The sequence below is a fragment of the Cricetulus griseus genome, chromosome 3, assembly GCF_003668045.3.
Source record: "Cricetulus griseus strain 17A/GY chromosome 3, alternate assembly CriGri-PICRH-1.0, whole genome shotgun sequence".
NCBI lineage: Eukaryota > Metazoa > Chordata > Mammalia > Rodentia > Cricetidae > Cricetulus > Cricetulus griseus.
The window spans coordinates 198,865,244-198,884,910 of NC_048596.1; the positions used below are offsets into that span (position 1 = coordinate 198,865,244).

At 52.9% G+C, this 19,667-nt stretch overlaps 1 protein-coding gene across 3 annotated transcripts in view; it reads left to right on the forward strand.

Annotated features, from left to right (window-relative positions):
* The window catches only part of Znf469 (zinc finger protein 469), a 104,718-nt gene that overhangs the window by 59,823 nt on the left and 25,228 nt on the right, over nt 1–19,667 (forward strand). Inside the window, exon 1 of one of the 3 annotated variants that reach the window (XM_027410680.2) lies at nt 2,897–3,076. The exons of the other annotated variants lie outside the window; for them this stretch is intronic. The gene's annotated coding sequence lies outside the window, so the exon portion shown is untranslated. Of the gene's footprint in view, nt 1–2,896; nt 3,077–19,667 lie in introns of those variants that run through there. 3 annotated transcript variants of the gene reach the window in all.

Here is a 19,667-nt window from a genome sequence, read left to right on the forward strand (position 1 = left end):
GTGTGTGTGTGTGTGTGTGTGTGTGTGTGTGTGTGTGTGTGTGTGTGTGTGTATGACTTGCAACCACAGGCTGAGGTAGCTGGGGTCAAGCTTGCTGGAGTGTGACAATGTGGCCCTGGAATCTGCTAGAGGCTTCTGCTCCTCCCACCCTCCTCTGGTGCTGGTGGTGTGGTTTGTTTCTGCTTCAGGCAGAAGTTAAGGCAATGACTCAGGAGCACTGCTGGCTCCCTGATCGCCCCAGAGCCAGGAAGCCTCTGCCAGATGGTGGCCAGCGCCGGCCCGAGTGCTGGGTAGAGAGGGGCTTGGTCAAGAGACCTGAACTGTACCAAAGTGGCTGAATAAATCAAGTTAGCCACTCTGGCTGGGCCATGATTCCCCTGGAGAGCAGAGGTTCAGGGCTCTCAGCTCTTCCCAAACAGCTGATGCTGGGGTGAAAGAAGGAGCAGAGAAGCCCATGATCCCCAGAAACCTCTTTTTCTCCCAACACCACCATGATCCACCACCCACCCACCCCCCCAGCAGTTCCTCCCAGGGTAAAGAGGTCACACTGTCAGGAACTCTGGCCCATGTTCAGGACTGAGAGGAGGAGGTAAGGCTACGGGAGATAATCCCAAGGCATTATGAGGACCCTGTCACACAGAAAAGCCACATAACAGTATTCTTATGCTCACATGACTGATGTCTAGAGTGGGAAGAGACCTTGCCCCAGCCATCCCATGCACACTGAGGCGTCACAGTATCACACTGGTCCCTGCTGTGACAGCCTGAACATCACTTGTCAGTCACAGGCAGATGTAGAAGAGGGTGTGGGCTTCCTCCAAACAGAGAGCTAAACACAGCACAGGAGCCTAGAAAAGAAAGGGCCAGCAGCTCACAGAACAGAGGCGGCCTACCATGCTTGTGGCATCCTGAGCAGTAGAGCAGGGTTGTAGGCCTCATACCTGCCTGGCCCCAGGAAGCAAAGGATCCATTCACTGTTAAGGCTATGGCAACAGATTTGGACACCGATGACTGTGTCTATTGTGTCTGTAGCTTGGCCAGTGTCCAGAGGCACACAGCTAGAGAAATACATACATATACTACATGCGCGCACACATATGGATGCACGAATACATGTACACATATGCACACACGCACACGTGCACACATATACTTGCATACGTATGCACAGATACACCTGCACACACATATACACGTACACACACATATACACGTACACACACATATACACTAGTGTATTTTGAAATCCTGGCCTTTCCTAAGACACACCCAAAGGAAAAGACGGTAATGTCCAAGGTCTCTGGGGTTGGGACTCCAGCAGTAGGGACTAGGAAGCCCTGTTGCTGAGACACCCCCTGCACTCACAGTTGCTCAGAGCCTTCCTGTTTTCTGAGGAGCAGGAGATCCTGAGTCCACAGACCCAGAATGATGCTGCAGAAATGTGATCAGAGTCCCAGACCTGGGGTACAGGGTAGTGTGGGAGCCTCTAAGCCCTAGTCCAGGTTCCATTCACATTTGCAGCCAGCCATTTTTGGCTCTCTGTCAGGTGCTACGCTGAAAAGTCCCAGGAAGATCAACTTTGCTCTACAGTTCACTAGAGCCCGTAGCATATCACAGGTGAGTTAGTTGTTCAGTATAGACCTTGGGACCTGCCCAAGGCCAGGAGTTTCCCAGGAAGCAGACTGGAAGCCTGTGCAGAGCCTTGCTTTGCATGATAAAAGTTTTCCCAGGAGGAGTGAAACCGGAACTCCTGAGTGGCAGCTAGACCCACTGTGGGGGGGGGGGCTCACTCTAACAGGGTCTCTTTCTGTGAAGAGCCTTCACCTTGTCCTTTACCATTGAGAAGCCCACAAATCCATGGTCAGTGACCTGGTTCATCTAAAGTGGGGAGTGACCTCAATGGTTCTGTCTCTCTCCTTTGTGAGCTCACATCTTGTATGTGTGTGCATGCCTATGGAAACCAGAGATGGACCTCACGCGTCATTTGCCAAACGCTGTCCACTTTGTTTTGGGAAATAGGGTGTCTTGTTATCCTGGAGCTCACCAGCAAACCCCAGGGTTCTGCCTGGCTCTGCTTCCCCTGCACTGGAATTATGAACATACATCACACCTTGCTTTTTACCAGAGTGCTGGGGCATCGAACTTGCGTCCTCATGCTGAGCTCAACATCTTAACATAACCTCTTCCAGCTTTGTGGCCTCTGTCAGGTCCCTGATGTGTGACGCTTAGGTTCATGTGTTAGCTGTCAGATGATCTTAAATGGGCCCCTCCCTCTCTAGGGACCTAAATGGTTCCTTCCCTCCCCACTGTGTTTCAATGTGCCCAGCCCCAGGCTGGATGAGGGCCCAGCAGGAAGCCACCAGAGTTGGGGACTACAAACTCCATTTTCATGACAAGAGCCCCGGATGTCTACTACCGTGGAGTGCCAGACTTGGGGGGGAGGGGGGGGCGGTTGCTGCTCAAGCTGAAGTTTCCCTTTAACAGGTGTCAGTTGTGACCCGACCGACCTCCTGACCTTTCCGGGCCAGAAGCCAGAGGAAGAGGTTTAGTTGCTTTTGGTGGCCCAGGAACCGGGACGACAGAGGGACAGATATAGCTGCAACTGGAAGCCACACGGTGGAATGGTGGCAGCTGTTTCCAAAGTTGTGCAGAAGCCAGGTTTTCCGCCCAGCGGCGTGCCAGCTGTAAAACTGGCCAAGGAGAATGGAGGGGGTGTTGGTGGCCGGAGAGAGAGAGTTTCCCACCAGGCCGGCGTGGCTAGGTGGATCCCATGAAACCAACACCTAGGAAAAGCCGCGCTAAAAATAGCCGGGGCGGGGCGGGGGGCAAGCGTGTAACCCAAGCCGGGGCGCTGCTGTCGGGCTACGCGTCCGGCCTCCGCGCGAGCGCTGCCCGCGGACCGGCCCGGGAGGCGGCCCTCTGCTCGCACCCCGCCCCAGGCGCAGCGCGGCGGCTCGGTGCCCGGCGGGCGGGCGGCCGGGGCGCTGCGGGCGGGGATGAGCGCTAGGGCTGCGCGGGCCGGGCGCGGGCGCCCCGCGCGTCCCGGGAGCTGGAGCTGCGTGTGGCCCGGGCGGAGGTGAGTCCGCGGCGCTGGAGTTGCGGGGACGGGCGCGGTCGCCGCGCTGCGCTCAAGGCGCACGGCCGGCCTCGGTTCCCCCACTTGCAATGAGACGAGCTTCGTGCGCTGAGCACCGAACACGGGGGGGTCTGGCCGGGGACCTGGGAGAGCGGTTGGCAATGTCGCCAGCGCGTTGCGAAGCGCAGAGCCAGAGTCGCCAGCACCCTGGGGAGTCAGTGCCACGGGGCTATGGGAGGTGGTGCGGTGGCTCATTCATTGAGCCCTGAAGCTGTTCGTCAGCGACCCCGCCGCCACCAGCTCGGGACATCCTAAAGTCCGATGCCGCGGACAGGATGGGGTTCTGTTAGGGGACTGGAGGGTCGCCACGCTGTTGCTTCCGCCTGGAGGCCCATCGCGCCCCCACCCACCCTTTGCTTTGGGGCAGCTCCGCTGGAGAAGTCCACAGAGTTAAGCTAAGCCGACCGCGGAGACACTGCGCCCCTCGTGGCGATGGCGGGAAGGGGAGGGTATCGGGATTCATCCCGACTTCAGTGGCCGCCCAGACCCTGTCCTGCACCCCGACCCCAGCCGGCATGGAGACAGAGATGCACACAGGAGACGATGGAAACGGGGCAGCTGGGCTGCGGAGTGGGGCTCAGGCTCCAGCTGAAGCAATTGACTGCTTCCCTGCCCTCTGGGCTGACTGGACTGTATGGGGACTATGCCACGTGTTACTACTGCATTTAATCTTCAGTCGTGAGATGGGTGGGACCCTATGCTCTAGATGAAGAAAGTGAGGGTCAGAGTGGCTGTGTTGCACAGCTGGAACGCAGCAGAGGCGCCGACAGTGCCTACCCACACTGCCAGTTGACTCTGGTCCAGTTCTGCCTGTTAGAGGGACAAAGGTGTGTTGAGGCCTCTGCTTCCTGCACTGTCCCAACTGTCTTGACTCCGCCAACACCCAAGTCCGGAAAATAACAAGACAAGCAAGTAAAATGCCTGGACATATTGACAGGGGTAGTCGGGGAGAGCAGGAGCTGGGCGGGAGTCCCTTTAAGATGCCAGCCTTCTGCCAGGAGCCTGGCCTGACAGGTTCCAGACAACTGGACCAAAAGAGTGTGTCTTCCTAATTGTGAATGGGAGAAGGACAGCCCAGGGTCACTGTGAGGTGCAGCCTGGGTGAGAGCCAGTGAATGGACTCCCAGCTGGCAGTATCCCAGTTCCTTGTGGAGGTCAGCAAGTTCCAGGATTTCAAAGCCAAAGAGGGCTCTAAGGTCATGAACTTACAGTGTTCTAGTGTCCACAAGACCCCACCCTCCAGGTCATTGGCTGCTTGCATGCCTCCAGTGATAGGATCTCACTTCTTCATTGCAATGTGAGTCTGCTGTCCTGCCACTAGTCAGGGATCTGTTTAAGTTTGGTCCAGAGCTCCTAGCTGCCAATCATCTGGAATGACAGGCAGCACATTAAGCTAATTCACACAGCTGCCCTTGGTGAAGTTAATAGTATGTCACTTCCTACCAAGTCTTTGGAGTGTGTAGCTTTTCTGACTTGGCACTGCAGGCCAGGAAGCATCCTGCCACCTGCCCTTGGGAGACATGCCCTGGGTCTCTGCATGCCCCTCACCCTTGCTAAATACCAGGGTGACCTGGAAGCAGAACCAAGCCACACACTTACTGACACTCATCTGCAGCCTGTGCTTCTGAGCTCAACCAAACTCCTTGAGAAGAAATCCATTTCTATGTCTGCTTCCTCCTTTAGAGCTGTAACCGAGTGTGGGTGAGGGGCATATCTTCAAAAGAGTACCCAGGGTGGGAACATTTATAACAGGTTGTGTGGCTGTGGGCCAGTCACCAAGCCTGTCTGGGCCTGCATAGCAGGATGATGGGAAAGACCTGTGAGGATGTAAGGCTCCAGCTGATGGTCTGCAGGGAGGCAAGTAGCCAGGGACACACAAAAGCATCCTCTTCTTCTCTTCCTCACCAGCCTTCCATCTGCCCACCTTCTCCTCATTTCCTCCTGGAACTCCTGGATGAAAGAGAATGGTGTATAGTGAGATGACTCTCAGTGCAGACCCTACCCCCACACCTGCCCTGGGATCCATCCTCAGGACACTCATTTCCCTCCCCACCTGGGACCCTTCCCATTCGGTCCCTGTTCTCAGTGGCCATCACCAGAGCAGGTGGGTGCCCCATCCCCCAAAGAAACAACACTCCCAACATGGTCCAGCCCATTTCCAAATAATGTTCTGCTCCCTCTGACTATGACTGACACCCTCAGCCCCATTCTTTGTGGAGATGACCCAGCATACTGTGACCCAAGCATAGTAGGAAGGCCATACCAAGTGGGATCCGGGCTTTGTGTTGAGGTGAGGTGGCCTGACCCTTTGTGGCCTCCCCCTTTCTATTTATGCTTGCCTTCACCCTGGGGCTGGGGCTATGACTGGGGCAATAGAAGCTGTCTAGTCCCATCATGAAGTCTGCCAACAGTCTACCATTTCCAATGGCAGAAAAGTAGCTAAATACAGGGGGGTAGTTTTCACTGCACTAGAATGCTTTGCTCACTAAGACTCCACACACACCCGGGCTGTTTCCTCCCAGAGGAGCACATCATCTTATATGTCAAAGTCCCCACATTGGCCCAGTGATGTCTGTGCTGTATGTGAGGGGCCATTTTTGCTTCCAAGGATTCCACTTGACCTAGTCAATTGTTCATATTGGGAAATGACCTCCCTCCCCAGAGACACAAAGAGCCAAGGCAGCCATCATTTCTGCCTTGGGATCCCTTCCTTGGGTGTTGTCTTTTAGTGTACATCTCTCCCCCATAGTGTGGGAAAGGGTGAGAAGCAGGCAGTGAGGCTACCCACACCCACCCAGAGGTGCTGCAGGCCTGGCTTGGCTGTGGTCAGCAATGAGTTCCTGCTCCAGATGCTCTTCAGAGCTGGTCTTTGCCCCTCTGTTGTTGTTGCTGCTGCTGCTGCTGCTGCAGAAGTTTGTACTGAGTCCAAGCTGGAGCAAGTGTGCCTGGCAGAGTGGAGCTGGGGGCTGTGACCTGCCTTTAAACCATATGCTTCCATGTCCAGCCTGGCAGGATTGAAGTGGTCTCTGGGAATTACACTGTTGTTTAAATGGAGCCTGCTCTAGGAAGGCAACGCCCAAACTAAGTTCTCTTATGAGCATGGAGAGGCTACAGGGAGGCTTGTCTGAGGACATTGGCTATGCACCCAACAGCAAGCCATTCTAGACGTCCCCATGAAATCCTCCCATCACCCAGCACTTATAGGAAGAGGGGTCCATTGTCTTCTGGGAGCTGGGAACCAAGTTCTCCTCTTTTCCTCTAGGTGACTCTCACCCCCACCTCACCTCTGCTCAGTCCTTCTTCCAGATCAGAGGGGCAAGCCCCATGAGTGAGAAGAATTTGAGCTTGGGGACCTCCGATCTCCAGGCCTAGTTTCAGTATGCAAGAGCAGGAAGGCTTTGAACCATGGTCTCCATAAAAGTGGCCAGGAATGGGAGGCCACTCTGCCTACCTCTCCCTGACCTAGGACCCTAACTTACTGAACAGACTGTTTAACTGACTGTGAGAGACCAAAGACAGGTAAGAGCTATGGTAAATGGCCTCACATGTGAGTTCCTGGAGACGATGCCCAGGAGACAGGCTGAGGAAGCTTCCCCTCCCATCCCAGCCCCTCCTGCTGGTGCCAGTGCCAATGGCAGAATGGGGGACATTCCGTCCCCTGGCTGCCTCTCACAGTGTCTGTCCTGTCTTTGGCTGCTCCAGGGCTGGCATCGCAGCCAGCCACCTAACAGAGTCAACATTCATGAGCAGCAGTCAAGGCCCCAACCGGCTGGGGCACTGCAGTGCCTGCAGAATGTGACCGTTAGGAGCGCCCCTGAGCGGCATTTTCCACATTCCTCGGGGGCCACCAGGCCAATTGGCCTTATGTAAACAGGCTGCTCTGCAGGACCTGGATATGGCCACTGGGCACTGTGGGAGCAGGAGCATGGAGTGCTGAGACCGTGGCTGTCCAGGCCAGGAGCCAGGCTGCTGGTCTGGTCCTGGAAGAAACAACTCTATTGGCAGAGGGTAGGGTGCAAGCTGTGATGGGTACCATCACTGTCCAGAGCAGCCTACAAAGCAGGGGCTTTTTCTTCCCTTCACCACATAGTACCTTTTCAAAGTGTAAAGTTGTGTGGACTTTAGTATGCTCACAGAGCTGTGTAATCACGATCTAGTTCTAGAACATTCTATCCCCTCCCCCAATTCCTCCCAGCCTCCAACAACCGCTAATCTCTCTTAACTCTATGGATTTGCTTATTCTGGATATTTCATGTATGTACACTTGTGCTCTGCGGCTTTCTGTGTCTGGCTTCTCTCGTTGGATGTCATGTGTTCATGAAGAGCTGGAGAGGCTGCCTCCCTCAGAGCTTTGGCCTGGGTCTGGCTAGACAGTGTCCTGCTTTGGGTACCATGTGCCTGTCACTGCAGTAAATAAATGTATGGTCATTGTGCATCCTGTTGCTAAGGACTTTTGTGTTCACGTGTTTGTGTAGGCGTATGTTTTCATTTCTCTTGAGTAGTACCTACTGGGCCCATGGTTGCTCATGAAGAGCCACCAAACTTTATTTTCCAGCATGCCTGTGCCTGGTCACATCCCCACAAGTCAGTGAACAGTAGGAGCTATTTACTCCTTTCTAAGGATGAGGACCATGGACTCTAGTGGATAATGCATTGTTCAGGGTCAGATTCCCAGTCAGCTCCAGATGGAGACATCAAGGCACAGAGGACTCTGAGCCATATCTAGAAGACATCTGTCCTGTAAGAGGCTCTATCCAGTCTCTATGCAAAGCGTGTCCTGTCTTCCCCATGAGACCCCAAGCTACCTAGACTCCTGCAGGAGCCTGGGCCTTGAGAGGGATCCTAGAACATGATCAAAAACCACATCCTGTCAGTCCTTCTTGCAGCCTCCTTCAAGGGAGCTGGCAGCTGACTAGGGTCACTGTGTGTCACAGACAGTGGCTATCAGACTTTGGGGGGGCACTGGATGATAATGGCTCTGAACTGCCATTGAGTGTGGGAGGTCTTCTTGCATTGGACCTAGAAAGGGGCTGTCAGAGATCAGGTGGACTATTCAAGCCTGTCTCAATCCCAGCGGGTCCTTGATCCATCTTGCTGATCTTGACCTGGTCCTGGATAATGCACTCAGGAGAGGCAGACCAAGTGGGCAGGATACACACAGCTTTTGGTGATGCACTTGCCCCAAGCTACCCAGTGATAAGTAATGATTGTTGGGGGGACTAGGCCAGGCTGCCTAAACCTTGTGGGCCCCAGACAGAAGATTGGCATTGCACCATATCTTCCTACTGATATAGCCAGGGAAGCCATGACAGGTAGAGATGGGCTTGATAGGGAGAGCCCTAATGCTGGCACCAAGGACCTATCCAGGGAGAGCCTGGAAGCCAGGTTGCACTGCTGGGACAAGTGCTGTGACAGGAACACAGGTTGGTTGGGGTGGAGGCATGGAACCAGCACCTCAGTGGGGAAGATGAGGAGAAAGACTCCAAGGTAATTCTAGGAAATGCAGGGAGAACATGGATAGCTTGCCTTGGAGCCTGAGCCAGGGCAGGGGCTTCCCCACCTAGAGGGCCCAGAGAGTGGTCAAGGGGAGGTGCCGAGGCTGGGGTCAGCAGGGGTGCTGGGACTCTACCTGAGGTGGTCATCTCCCCAGGAGCTGGCTGCTGTTGCCCTGTTTTATAGGCGAGGAAACTGAGGAACGGAAGGTAAAGGGACTTGCCCAAAAAATTCATGATGTCTGCCATCAGGAGCCCAGGATCTGTGTATGTGTGTGTAGCTGGAAGGCCCAGGTGCTTTCAGAAGCTCGCTCAAAAAGTTTCTCTGTAAAGTGATGCTCCAGTAGGTACTGGTCCAGTGTGAGGCCACCAGAGCCATGCTGTGGTTTGTCACCCAGGACTTGTTCTGTGGATATCAGGCCAGGCTCGTGATACCTATACTGCTCCAGCCTGAGAACAGAACATAGCTGTGGCCAGGACATACTTCATCAAAAAATTATGGATGTCTATTTACTGTGGTAGGTAGGGGGTGTGTTGTGTGTGTGTGTGTGTGTGTGTGTGTGTGTGTGTGTGTGTGTGTGTATGTGTGTGTAGGTCAGAGGTCAACCTCAGGTATTATTCCTCAGCTACGATCCACCTTGCTATTTTGAGACAGGGTCTCTTACTGGCGTAGAATTGCCCAATTCATCTGGTCTTGCTGGCAGGGATGCCACCTGCCATGCCTCATCAGTGCTGGGTTTACCAGCATGCAACACCATGCCTGACTTCTTGTATGTCCTGAGGATGGAAGTCAGGTTCTCATACTCACACTGTAAGCACCATTTTGACTGAGTCATCACACCAGCCCTAGCCATTCATCTTGGCTGTTGTACACAGAACATTGTTCTAACGAGTTTTACTTTGCTGTGTGTTGGTGATGGATTATACATTCTCCTTATAAATCTGTGATTCTGTTTGTCATTATTCGTAGTTGGCTCGTGGCTTTGTGCTGAGAGTTTCCAGTACCTTCTGCCATTGACTAACATCCATAGTGTTCTGCCTCTTCCTGCTTTTGTGCAAGAATCGCCTGCACTGATGGTTGTCCAGCTGCAGGGTGAGGTATAACCTTGCCATTCCCTTTAGAGCAGGTAGCTAACAGAGACCAAGAAGACGGTTCAGTGCCTGAGGATCCAGGAAAGGGTCCCTGGAGGTCTCTGAGCTGGATTTTGAAGGATGATGAAAGTTTGTGATATATCCGTAATAGAATGGAGGAATCCAAAGGAAGCAGCATGTGCAAAGACCCAGAGATACATCTCTACGGCTTGTCCTGAACCCTTGGTGTTTCTTCTCCATAGCTATTCATGCACAGCTCCTGTCTGTATCCCGCACCACTGCCCAAGAACTCAGTCCACACCAGCTCTCCTTTGTGTTGCTGTTAGGAATTAGCAAATGGAATGGAATGGAACCATGGACCCCCATGGTCCCACCATCTCTGAAGCTCCAGCAAAGCCATACTTGTTGAGAGCCTATTTCCTCAACTTCCCAATAGAGAGGCAGGATGTAGCAACTCTGGGAGATCTAAGATGTTCAGAGTATATGCTGAGTCCCAAGGGGACAGCCTGGCACCAATGGGAGGGGCTCATCAGTGTTGTAGGTCAAAGTCACCAAGTCATTCCAGGGGAATTTAGGATGTGCCAGATTTATTCATGTGCTGTGAATATGGCCATCCATGTCTCTCAGCTCTGGCATCCCTAGTCCCAGGCATCTGTGGACCAAGAGAAGCCTCCCAGATTGTGTTGTCTCCATTGCTATCCTGGGGACATCATGATCAACCTCAGGGTCACCCTAATAAATGAAGGAGGCCAGGATCCACTTCTCAGGCTGACCCACACTACTTACTGGAGAGAAGGCTTCTAGGCCTGCAGAGAACCAAAAGTCTGCATCCACTCCTTGCCTACAAGGAGGGGCTCATCACAGCCGCCTCTGAGGCTTTCCTGAGAAATCTCTCACTTTGGAGCATGGGCAGCTGATCTGGGAATTCTGAGAATGTCCAAACACTCTTACAGGCTCTGGTCAGAGCTGCTCAAAAGGCGGGATAGTATGCTAAGGTGACCCAAAGACAGAGGCTATGGGTAACAAATGGACATGACAGGAGTAGCATGATGTCTTTGTTGATCCTTTTGATTTTCACACTGGCCCTCTTTCTCACATTCCTGGACCATGACACCAGTTGAGGGCCGTCACCCTTCTGAGTTAGGGATCCAATGGGGACCTGGTGCAGAGGAGCAGCCTCTGGGTGTGGACGTGTGATGAGTTGGGATGTGGGTAGACAAGTTGGTCCCTACAATCTCAGTAAACATCTGGCCACAGGGCCCGGCAGGAACCTGACCTTGTGGGCACCACTCGGCTGCAGCTGTGACCAGTCTATAAATATATTCTGAACTGGACCAGCCCACATGCATTCCTGCCTCCGCACCCCAAGTGCCCTCCCAGCGGAAGACAGGCCGCCAGGGGCCTTGTGCCTGGCCAGGCAGTCACTCCTGGTAAGTGGGAATATGTCCACCCTGGGGTCAGCTCAGGGCTCACAGCATCCGATTGTTATCTGAGTACCCACGGCCTGCCCAGCACCGGCGTCTGCATTTAGCTTGGGGAAAGGCTCCCGTGCCGGCAGCCTGCTTTTCTTGGATGTCTAGGCTGTGTTTATGCCAGGCTGGAGCCTGGGGAGTAATTAGAGTCTCCAAGGGGCCTGCCTGCCCTGGGTGGCCAGGGCCTGGGCACCAATGCTGGCAGAGCCAGGGACCCTCTTGGGGAAAGGTGGGTTTGGCCCAGGCTAAGCAGCCAGCCCTGAAGCTGTGAGCTTTGTTGAAGTATGTTACCTCTTGGAATCTCAGGCCCAGTCTTTTTTTTTTTTTTTTTTTTTTTTTTTTTTTTTTTTTTTTTTTGAACAGACTCAGGCTGGCAGCTGATCTAACAGTGTTTGCACACTGCAGGCTCACCCTAGTGCCCCACATCATTGTTCCCACAAAAAGTAGAGCTGCTACTATGTCACCAGACTCTCACTCAGGGGTACTTAGAGACATGTCTAGCCAAGGTCACCAGGGCTCCCAAAGCTTTCGCAGTGTTGGCCTCGGGCAGGAAGGGGCACATCCTTGCCTGCACCACCTGTGTAAGATGGGTGGGACACCCAGTGTCCTTTCAGAAGTTGTAGTAGCCACACGAGGAAAGAAATGGGTGGCAGAGCCTCGGCGGGTGAGATTTATAACAAACCACTTATATTCTACATGGGATCTGTATTTTTAAGTATCTGAGATATGAACTCCCGGCTTCAAAGGCAAGGGTCTTTTTGTCTGTGCTGCATCTTGGGAGCCACACATGGCAGGGAGCAATGAGAGGCAGACCTGGGAAGACACAGGACAGATATCCCAACCTTGGCTCTTTGGGCTATTACTAAAGTTGTCACTGGGTTGTTTCCCCAGGATACGAGCTGTGAATTGTCATTGACTTGGTTCTAAAGACCAGGGACAGCAGCTGTTCAGAGTTAGAGGATTCAGAATCTCACAGAACATGCTAGAGTCTGTTCAATGGGGCCTTGTGGGCACCACTGCCATTTGGACACTGTCAGCGGGTGTCTATGATCGCAGACACCCACGTCTGCTGCACCCATGACCCTCTCAGCAGCCTTTCCTCCCTCCCAATCCACAGGGGCCTTTACTGTGTCTCAACCTCTGTGGCAGCTTTGTCAGCACCAGCTTCTCTATTCTGGCTAGGATCCAGACTTTATTACCTGCTCGCCTCCTGAAGCTTTGGGATCCCTTCCATAGTTCCCTGCCATCCCCCGCCCCGGCCCCAAATGAGTTGTCTCTAGCAACCTTTCACCTGGAGGAGCTTCAAATAAAAGAAAATTTCTTTTATGACTGTAGTGAGCCCACTGGGGAGCCCAATGGGCAGGCAGGTACATGCATTTCATACATCCTTGTGAACATGTATACTTACATAGCTATATGTTATGCATGTTATCACGTAAGTAACATGTAATTATATGTACATGTATATACTGTCGTGTGTGTACTATATATTTTTATGTATTACCTGGGTTATTGAGTTTAAGTGTGCCATTCTTTACTATATCAAACATTGTGTGGGACTTTGCCCTGATTTTTGGTGCCTGTCCCCTCATAGTCACCCTGTGGCAGGTGACAATAATATGTCACTTCCCACTTGGGAATCAGACTGAAGTGAGATGCTCTGGGTTGCATAACCCGTAGGCAGTCAGGATGAGCACAGGTCATCTACAACCCAGGGAAGCTACAGTCACATGACACCTGGGGCAGATCAAAAGCACATGTCAGCTGGCATCTTTGGCTTGGATCAGTTAGAAGCAGGTGCCATATCCACAGAGCTCTTGCTTTGTCTTCAGCACCTGTGTCCAAGTGCTGTGGCCCTGTCTGTGCAGGTGGCCTTGGCAGGGCATAGTGAGGCCCTCCGCTGACAGTGTCCAAATGGCAGAGAAGTGATGCTCTCCACTGACAGTTAGTGTCCAAATGGCAGGGCAGAGTGAGTCCCTCCTCTGACAGTTAGCATCCAAATGGCAGAGAAGAGTGATGTCATCTGCTGCATGGACTCAGGTTCCTACACTCAGCAAGCAGAGGGTCTCAGCAAGTGCCAACCTCGTCTGTCGTGTCTAGGTCCTGCTGTACATCTGACCCTGTCTCCTTTCTCTCTGTGACTCTGCTCTTTAGTTGGATGTCCTTGTACTCAGGACTCAAGTATGAGCACTAGAAATATAATTCAGACACCACAGACGGGAAGTTGCCATCTTGTGAGCCCAAGAGCCATGCACTAAGTGGGTTTCCGACTGAGGTATATCCAGGTATAGCAGTGCCCTCAAAATCAGCCATATCCTTGGCTCTGCTTGTACCTACTCTAGCTCCAGTCTCTAGAGACTCTCTTCAGGGTAGCTCAGAGACCATACACCTCAGGCAGTTTCCCTGATCTATGATGGAAAGCTCTTCTGTAGCCGGCTCCAGATCCCATCTATCCCTGAGACCTGCAGTGTGATAACCCTCCCAGGGCTCCGGGGTGCAAGTGCCCTTCCTTCCCCACCCTGCATCCCTTTGTCCCAAGATCTCTAAGGCTTTTGTCTTGACTAAGATGGCTGCCATGGAAGACACGATGGTAGGGAAGGGAGGCTGAGTGGTAAATTTCAATCTCGAGGCTGGAGGGCAAGGGAATGCCTCTGCTAAATGAACAATATTGGCCATCCTGTGGACATGAATTTAGTATTGATACACATGGGAATGTGTGTCTTCAGTATGTGAGGTAGACAAATCAAAGGGCAGCAATGAGGAAGACAGATGATAGGGAGACATATGAGGGCATGCATTACACAGCTGCTCAACTGATGTATGGATAGATGGATACGTACTTAGAGAGACAGACAGATAGTATTGATAGGTGCGCAAACGACAGAAGGATAGATGATTTAAACAGTCATTTCGTGGTGGGTACTCCTCTGTGAGACATAGGAGGAGATTTGAACAAAGATTTCATGGCCTGAGAGTTGAGGGGCCCTGCTGGAGAGGCCTGGGACTCTGTGCCACAGACCAGTTGGAGCTGTGTCGTGGGCACGGTCACCAAGATCAACAGTGGTGCAGGTGCCTATGCATGCCTCCCATGGGACACAGGCCCCTGGAGACCAGAGTGTTGTACCTGCCCTGGTGCACCCTGCCAGAGGCGGTTGCAGGGGCCACAGGGTGCCCAGCAGCTGAGTGGGCCAAGGCTTTCACTAGGCAGCTACACAAAGCCTGTGAGAAAAGATGAAATGGGAGCCAAATGCTCTCTGTCTAGAAAGAGAACACACAGGAGGAGGGTCCTGTGCTCACTTGGCCTTTGATCCTGACACCCATGTGTGATCCTGAAATCATGGGCCTAGCTCTGTAGCCTCCAGCTCTCTGAAGAAGCAAGGGGTGCCGAGTCCTCCTCAGCACTAGCCCTGTTCTCGCACCCTAGAGGAAGGGTCTCAGAGTGGGACAGACGTGGGTACAGAGCCCCTGTAGTAGACTTCAAGAATAGTTCCTCGAAGATGGCAGCACTAGAGATTAAAACAAGCTCTCTACGGTAGGTGGTCTGGGAGCCACACATAACCAGGGAGTGAGTGCATACATGAGCATATGGAGGGGACAATGGCATGACAGAGATGGTTGCCCTCCCGTGAGCTCCATGGACACAGGAACCTGATATCCGAATCATCCATGATGTCTACACTATGACATCTAACAGTTGGTGCCTGGGGGGTGGGGGTAACTACAGCAGTTGCCCTCACCCTTTCCCTCACTGCCAGGACCCTGGGCAGCAGCCTCCTCCCTCATTGCCCCTCCCCAGGGCTCTGCCATGCTGAGCTCAGCAGAAGGACAGGAGTCTGGGACACAACGATGTGGTGGGAAAAAAACACCTTCCAGTCCCTGCTTTGGCTTCAGGTGGTAGAAGCGTGGTGGCCCTGCCTCAGTGAGCTGTGTACTATGTGACCTACTCCTGTGCTTCTCTGGACCTAGATTCTTTTCCAGGAACCCAGGGATTTTGTTATTGCTGCCCCGGCAGGGATTAATACAGGAGCCAGCCTAGATGTGGCAGTAGACCTTGGAGTCAGGGTGGCATCAAGGAGGCATCTTTACTGTGGGGTCAGGTAGCATCTGGGGAAACACTTCCATCAGTTTGTTCCAGAGCCATTGCCGAGGCCCAGAGTCCACAGAAAGCCTTCTGGGATTGCAGACCTGAGTTGGGTTCTAGTTCTTTCCCAACCCAAGGGGTGACCCTGACCTTCCTATGATAGGATGGATGGATAATGGATTAGTGGCCCTGAGACATAGCCTCTGAGCCCTAACATCCATATGGCCCCACCACCAGGAGTCCAGTAAAAGCTGTGCACTCCCAGGCCAGCAGCTCACAGCCTGGTTAAGGGACTAGCCAGCAGGGACAGCAGCTGCTCTTCACATGGAAGAGTGAGAGAGACAGGCCAAGGCCCAGGCTCAGTCTCTATCTCCCTGGGATCATCCTGCTGCTTGCCAGCCAAGCCAGGAAGGAGCTCCATCTGGGCTGCTGTGGGTCATGGAACCTCCAGGCCAGGTGGCCCCCTTGGAGCCTGAGATTGGACTGTTTTGAAGCAGCCCTTTCTCTCAGCTGTGAAAACAGCATTGGCATCAGGAGGGTAGGTCTCGCCAGCTCCACACAACCTCTTTCAAAAAAGCAAAAAAAGTATGTATGTGATGGTGGTGGTGGTGTGTGGGGTGTGTGTGTGTGTGTGTGTGTGTGTGTGTGTGTGTGTGTGTGTAAAGGATGTGTTGGTAGGTGGATACCATCAGCTAGGCACTGTACCAAACACCAGAAGCATAGCAGTGACCCTGTCCCAGGCCCTTCCTCCTGGAGCTTCCTGCTGATGCAAATTCACTCTGGTCTTCTTGAGCTAAGGACTTGCTCCTATCCATGCTGAGGTCTTTGCATTCTGAGCAGACACTGCAACCAGATCACAGATTCACAAAGGTACAAGAAGGAATTTTGGGGAGAAGCATGGGGTAGCCTGTGGAGAGAGGGTGCTACATGGCCTTGTTTCATCTGAAGAGTCCCACAGAGATGCATTGCTGCCTCAGTTTACCCTGTGTGTGTTTATATTTGCCTCGGCTTTGACTCCTTTTGGTTGATGGGGTCTGTGCCTGCACCAAGCTGGCTTCATCTCTCCATGGGCCGGCTCCCTTTACCACTTAATTTTACCAGAGAGGAAACTGAGGCTGCAGGGACACTGATTCTGTTAAGCTATCCCAGGACTATGCTTACCAGTGGATGTCTGTGTCTGAGAACAGGAAGCACTGCCCTCCAGGGACATGGTGGCAGAAACTACCAGCCACATACATGGGATCACAAAGCCATGAAGATAAGAGAGTCTACAAAAGCTGAGTGTACGCACAGAGGAGAGGGGCAAGGCAGGACCACAAGGATAAAGGAGGCCAAAAAAGAATCGAGGGCCAAGCTGGCGACCCTGTACAAGGTGCTGTGCCCCAGAGTTTTGGGCCTGGTGTAGAGTCACCCTTGTCTATTGTAAGCCGAGGATTCACTGCTGTATTTGAAGTGGATGCCTTCCTCTGTATGCCCAGCAGGGCGAGCATGTGTCATGATTTCCCTACAAGAGCCCTGATGCCCCATCCTAACTGGCCAAGTCTTTCCTGTTTTAACTCAGTTCAGTGGCCTCTAAAACCCTCTGGGCAGGTCTTACACATGTCCCTGGAGATACACACGAACATCTTAACTGAAGTGAAATCAGACAGGCTGGCCATGGTGACCACTGTCCCACAAACCACAGACCTGCTGCTGTCTCAAGAACAGTGGGAGACGGGGAGATGCTGTCATCTGTCTACATCTTCATACCTGTGGGATTTGATTGAGGCAATTCTGACTGCTTCCAGAAACAGCCAGAACTTCCCCGATGATGGTTGTTCTCATATTTTTACTGTAGATTATTTTTAAACTTTCACAAAAGCAGCCATAGAGGTGTTACATGCCCCATACCCAGCCACCAGACAGACAGGTGGTGCAACCCTGGGCATCTGGCTTCGTCTGCTTGTGTTCCTCACTCATTCTGTATTTTTAAAGAACATCAGAAATGCCAGGCTATACTGCTGTAGGGAGGCCATATCACTGTAGATTATTCTGCCAAGACAGCAGGTGCCCTTCAGGGTGTGACAGGCATGAGAGACAGTGTGAGTTGGTCATCTGTGTAGTTTCAACTAGCTTAGTGTCATGGTGATTGTGTCCTAGTGTCTTTTCCTCAGCCTCTTGGAGAGAGGGAGGACCACAAGAAGACCCTGCCCCAGCTACAAGACAGGCCCTGGGGCCACCTAGAATCTTCTAAGACAAGAGTTCCTGAACACTCTCACATGGTCCAAGCATAACCAAATGCTTAAGCCTTCTGGCCTTGTGAATGTGGGGTGTGGGCCGTGGGCACCAAGGGACACTATGGAAAGGAGGTGCAGATAACCAGGTGTTAAATGATGTCTAGAGTGGTTGTGAGGCTTAATCCCCATGACAGCCACATGGGTGTGTGACAGACCCATGACACAGCAGCAAGTACCCTGCAGGACACCCCGTGAGTCCCCACATGGGTTCAGGTTAGTTAGACACTGGAAACACACACACACACACACACACACACACACACACACACACACACACACACACACACACACACACACACACACCTCAACACCTCAAAGTAAGCTTAGCAGAAAGTATGCCATTGACTCAAACCACCTGGCTATGGAGGAGTCCTTCGAGTGTAGCTAAATCCAGGCACTCAAACATGGACTGAGAGGAGGGACTGGACAACTCCTAGGAGGAAACTTGAAGTATTGCTTCCAGCAACAAGAAGATGGGAGAGGGGGCAAGGGATAGATGGACACAGCAGATGGCCTTTCATAGCCATGAGAATATACCAGGGAGGAAAGAAGGTAGAGTAGGAAGACCCCCAGCCCAGAACCCCTTGACCGCAGACTGGCGGCCCGGGCCACATCCACCCAGCACGTGTTTGCAAGCCCACAAGACTGCCCAGGCGTTTGTAGGAGAGAAGTATCCAGGTTGAGCCTGGGGGCACATATGGGGTGGGGCTAGGCACTGATGCCTGTGTGATAGCTGTTAGTTCTCTTGCTGTCCTGGGTTTCCAGCACTGCTTGTTTCTGACCTGCCTCATTTACCCTCTCACCCAGAACCCAGGGATCCTGCCCAGTGAACCTTGCTAGAGAAGGCTTCCAGGGAGTGGGTGCAGAGGTCTGCACTGAGGCACATAAGACTGTTGACCATGATCGAGCCACAGCTGGGCCTGCAGACTCTAGGGGAATTTAGAGCGCCCCCCCACCCCGGCCCCAGCCCAGGAAATGCCAACATATCTTGAGGTCTCCATACCCCAAAGCCAGCCCCTCTGCACCTCCATGGTGGGGCACTGCCTCATCTGACCTGTCCCAGGCCCTTCCTTCCAGGACCTTCCCCCCACCACCACTGCCCAGGCCAGTCCTGCCCTCTGCTATTGGCCCCAGAAGCAGAAAAGCCCTGTAGCTCCATGTGGCCCTGTGTTCCTGACCCCCACCCTGACACACCCCAGAACTCTTGGCAGCTGGAGAGCGCTAACGTGGCTGAATGGCTTTGGGGGACTTTGAAGGAAATTAATTAAAACCAGCTGAAATGTGGGAAGTGGGAGGTGGGGAGCCGGGGGCCTTTCCACAGGATGTGGAGGGTACAAAGGCCCTCATAGTGGTCCACTGCCTCTATGCTGTGGCCAGGGAGCTTTGCTGGGCCAATGACCCCCCCCCAGACACCTCAGCCTAGCTAGAGGTGAAACTGGCAGGGATTGCCCTTCTCTGAGATAGGGGGTTGACTACAGGAAATGGGCAGCAGTGTGGTATGTTCTAGGGTCCGTGTGTGTACATATGTCTCACATGATCGTTTATAAGTGTACTCATGGGATATGTGACTCTTAAGAGTGGTCCTGTGTGTGTGCCTCAGTTTACCCTCTATCCAAGGGTTTCCTGCAGTGTTTGCTCAGTTGGGTGCTGCCCTCCTTCCCATTCAGGAACCTTCCCTGAGTGACTGCCCACAGGGTCAGAGCCAGCCTGGTCAGCTTGGTCAGCCAGTGAGGTATTCAGCAGAACGTGCAGGACTCTTTGGAAGTCTTGGCCCATGGTCTTGACATTATTAAAGCATTCCTTGCTGTGTGCCTGATACCCAGAGAGCATAATGTAGTGAGAAGACCTCCAGGCTCCACCTCTATGGGCACTATCACCTCCAGCTGCATACACCTGGGCAGCAAGGGTTTTTCTGATTGGTTCTTGTGGAGTCATAAGTGATGTCTGTGTTGGTTAGTTTTCCATTTCATTGACCACAATATCTGACAAGAAAAAATAAAGGGAGGGAGAGAGAAGGAAGGAAGGAAGGGAGGGAGGGAGGGAGGGAGGGAGGGAGGGAGGGAGGAAAGACTTATTTGATTCACACTTGTAAATGGCTGGTTCCCTTCCACCATGGTA